The 4,588-nt window shown below is 33.5% G+C and overlaps 1 long non-coding RNA gene across 1 annotated transcript; it reads right to left on the bottom strand.

Moving 5' to 3' along the window:
- Positions 1-1,971: 1,971 nt before the first annotated feature.
- On the bottom strand, positions 1,972-4,232 carry LOC118753009. The gene is made up of 2 exons (XR_004994771.1): positions 3,699-4,232; positions 1,972-2,253 (listed from the first exon to the last, which is right to left on the bottom strand). It is a non-coding gene; the product is annotated as an uncharacterized LOC118753009 (long non-coding RNA).
- Between the last annotated feature and the right edge of the window lie 356 nt (positions 4,233-4,588).

Below are 4,588 nucleotides of genomic sequence, written 5' to 3'. Positions count from 1 at the left end.
TGAATTAAGTCATCTAAGAATAAATAACATAATTATTTTTCTAACAAATATTTCTTAAATTTTGCTGAGATAAAAAAATTAATTTACCTAACAAGTTGGATACAAATCAATATTAATACAAACGTAACATTTTTTTTTGGGTAGTTTTTTTTTATTTTCATACGATTCAGTGTCTGGCTGACAAGATCGAAGTGCATCTTTGACCTCAATATTTCTGCAATGGAATCGAGCAAATCACTATTGGGTCCGGCGTTCGCTCACAGCATTCTCACCGTACACATCTGAAATTTGTCAGCGTATTTTTGTAGCCGTTCACTTTTTTTATAGTTAAAAAGCAAACCATAGCGATTTTCATCAGATATTTCACTTATTTTCAACTCAATATATGTGACCTGGTATACGGAAAGGGGGCTTAGGTGTCAAAAAATCAATTTTCACTTTTTGGTTGATTCGGATGGAAGATAAGATGCTTTTTCACGTGGTGAAAAGCAGAAAATCCTAACTTGCTTAGAAGTGTACTAAAAATGTAGAGAAAGAAGAGTAAAAACGAGTAAACGAAACGAGTTGCTTACTTTTAACAGCTATTTCACAGAAAACTAGTTTTCGCACGTAAGCTCCCTTTTCGTAGACCATGTCACATATATAAATTTTTGCACGAGCAACGAATTACAGAACTGTCTTCAAAAAAAATTTTGCCTGAGATCTTATAGGAAATTTACACGAGGCGATTTTTCAGGCGATTTTTAGTTGAATGCAATAATCGCCTGGTGTAAACGGCCATTCAACTAATCGCTTTCAATGAAATTGGTCGGCTGCCTACTTTCGTTCAACTTTTGATTCAACTAATCACCTGTGAAAGTTGAATTATGTAAATTCCCTATTAGCTTTCAAACGCACAAATCTGAAGTCAGTTTCGCTCCATCGAAAAACATGCCTGTCACATAATATTCGCCATGTTTTTTGAGGTTAAGACCCGTCCGGCTGAGCACATGAGTATCGTTGCCAGACCCATAGGGAGTATCGTTGAGGCATCTTATCCAAGTTGGACTGAAAAATTTTACCTGCTACAATATCCAGAATGGAGTTGTGTCAAAGTATCGTGAGAATTGCGAAGCAACTCGAGCCTTTCGTCTGCGATAGATGGTGTGGAACTCCTATGATGGAATTCAAAGCGTGAGAGTTGACGAAGGTGTTAATTGGTTCTCGATAAATGGCCTGTCTACATATAATAGTCTATATGTATTTGTATAGTCGGTCTGGTTCATTCCCAAGACAGTCGATTCTAAATGCTCGATTTTTTCCAAACACTAAAAATAACCGGCTCCTTTTTGGGAACCACTCTCAATGTAAATCAATATTAATAAATAATAAATATCTAGTTTTATTATTATTTATTTTATTTTATTTTACCCTGTCTCCGATTTCATTATTTTATTAAAGGAACTGGAGACAGTTAAAATTCTTAAAGAACAAATACATACATATGTACATACATATGTATGTAGTATTTCAAGTAAAATCGTAATTGGAAAGCATGTTACAAGACAGTGTTCAATAATTAACATTTACATACATTTTTAAGTGTAAAACAAACAAAAAAAATTGCTTTAATTCATTAACTTTTTAATATGTCTGAACTGAAATTGAGCCTAAATTATGGTGAAATGTGACGGAAGGAAATGCAAAAATTAATTTAATATTTTATGAATTTTTTCAACAGCTGTCCAAAAGCCGGAAGCATTTCTCAGCTGCAACTACGCTCCGCCTACCCAACCAGACAAAAATTTGATCGCACAAAACGAGTATAGCCAGTCATTTATTTAAAAATAAAAATATGCATTTTTTTTTAAGGTCAATACTTTTTTTATTATGTTACTCACCTGTTATATTTTACTGAGATTTTTCGCAACTGTTATTGTTGTTTTTTTACTGCCTTTAAACTAATTACTTTTTTTTTATGTTTTTGTGTTGTTTTTTTTTATGGAATGTATCGCTTTGTTATTCTCGACTGCGAGTAAAATAGCAAAATATTTGCTGTATTTATTAATGTTGACGTTTGGTTGCGTCACTTGTCACTGTCACTTTTTTCCCGTGCCGTACGGGCATTAACATTTAAAAATGAAATTTCAAATCGAAATTAACAGGGCTACGAGTTTGGTTAGTGCACGTAGCTGTAATGTTTATAGTTTTATTATTTTATTTTGTTGTTTTTTATTTCACTTTATCCGCTGTTTAAATTGTTTTGCTGAATCTCTGCTTTATTGTACATACAATACATTGACAAACACAGTGTGTTATTAAATAAGTTAGCTTATAATAAGTACAAACATACTAAGTATGTATGTATGTATGAATTTGCATGTGCATACATATGTACGTCTGTGTGTATGTACGCTTGTGCGTGGATTGATAAATTGGTATTTTATTTAATTACAGTTATTTTTAATTTTTTGCTTCTACCACTTAGCAGCCGCGAGATGAAACTTGAATGGTACGCTCACTAAATTCTAAAAAAAAGAATTGAAAAGAAAAATTTAAATATATACCTTCATACATTCATACATATGTATATATCTAGAGATATGTGTATGTATGTAGTTATGCATATGTATGTACATATGTACATATTTAGGTATGTATGTACATATGTTTTCATATTTTTAATTTTATAAATTCAGCCGAAGTGTCATTAAACCCGGAAACTTTTTTCAATAACAAAAAACACATCACCAACAATGAAATAATCAGAACAGCAGCAACAACGCTAAATGAATGACATTTTATCGTTTTCGCAAAACAAAAACAAAAAATCTTGCAAAATAAATTCATCAAAAAGTATTCTTCTGTTGTTGTTGCTTTTTTATTTTTTTATCTTCAACGCATTTGCTGTTTAACGAATGTCAAAGCTTTTTGCGCCTTTTTATTTAAAAGGTTCTTTTTTATTTATTAATTTTTTTAATAATTCAACTTTTTATAATTGCAAACAATAACCTAACCTTCAGCTTATTCACAATGAAATTGTTTCAATTAAATTTTAAGCCTACATACATATGTATGTACATATCAGGGATGCCAACTCCTCTGGGGCAAAGTCCCCGAAATTTCAGAAAAAATTCCCCTATTCTCGATGAAATTCCCCCAAAATTAATTTTGCTACCTATTTAAGGCACTTGAAGCTCAACATTAAATATCATTACTTATGAAATAAGGACAGTGTTTTTAACATTTCATGTTTATGATATAAAAAGCTAGTACGATGGCTTGGTGGCGAAAACGAAACGAGAAAGGAGGGTCTCAAGTGAAAACGTGGACAAATTTAGAAATGTCGCGACGCACAGTTGCAATTTCTTTAATATCCACACGGTTGCACGAGGCAATTACGTAATGTTTCAAACCCGTGGTACAAAATGAGAGACTGTTATCACAATTTGTAATTTATAAATGCAATTTTCTCCGCAATAGTAATGTTCTAATCAAAATCGTTTGAATATTGAATTCCCCAAAATTTAAAGTCGTTCCCCCGATTCCCCCGAGAAATTCAAATTCCACCAAAATCGGGGTATTCTCCCAAGGTTGGCATCACTGATACATATATATGTACATACATACATAGACACATAGATATCGTACGAATTAACGCAATATGAAAGTACGTATTTATAATTTGCTGTTATGTTTGTTTCTTGCTTTAATCTTACACTTGTGATATGCTTTCTCACTGCATAATTATGATATGGAATTTTCCTCCCGTTCAAGTCACTTGTCTCACAAACACACACCTATAAACTCTCCGATTAACAGTTATAAATTAAATTCTCCTTTTCTTCCCCTCTACTACATTCTATGATGTTTTTTTTTTTGTTTGTGTTTTTCACAACTTCCGACTTCCGCCGTCGGTTAATAAATGTTGACAACCGAAGGCGTGTACCGTTAAATTCTGACTGACGCGTTCAATTTGCGCGCACTGCACTCAATACGTTCACTTCCATTTACCTCAAACTCACATTTACGATTGCCAGTCGACGCCTCTGCTATGCTCGTTGATGCTGGCCACTTCGTTTGTAGCGAAGCCAAAGAATTTCACATAAAAACACCAACAGAATTTTTTGTAATTACGTTTTGTGCTGGTTTTTTATTGCAAGAATTGTTATTGTTTTCCGCATGGTTGCCAACACAGTATGGCTGGTGTTGATAATGAAGTAAATAAATCAGCTGCTACAGGTGACAATCGGTAAAACAGTGCTCAGCTGTGTTTCATGAGTCGTATTTTGCATGCCGCCGCTGTATGACCATCTAAATAGCTACTTATGTGAGACTTACGGAAAGTTTCTAAAGGCCGGTTACTCAATGTCTTGTTAACACTAATCTCCGGTAAAACATAGTTATCGACTCCCTGTTGTATGCATGGAGTCGAAGACGTCGATAACGATGTTTAACCGCAGATTAGTGTTAACCAGACATTGAGTAACCGGCCCTAAGACAATCACGGCAACCACTAGACGCATGGAAGGTGAAATTCCTGTTCAGCTTTCAGTGTGGGAAAAGAAAGACAAATACTGTCATAACTACAAATAATATGCATTTCTAA

Source organism: Rhagoletis pomonella, unplaced genomic scaffold (assembly GCF_013731165.1).
Source record: "Rhagoletis pomonella isolate Grant_MI unplaced genomic scaffold, Rhpom_1.0 Rhpom_scaffold_02047, whole genome shotgun sequence".
Taxonomy (NCBI): domain Eukaryota; kingdom Metazoa; phylum Arthropoda; class Insecta; order Diptera; family Tephritidae; genus Rhagoletis; species Rhagoletis pomonella.
This window is presented reverse-complemented; position numbering and strand designations above follow the sequence as displayed.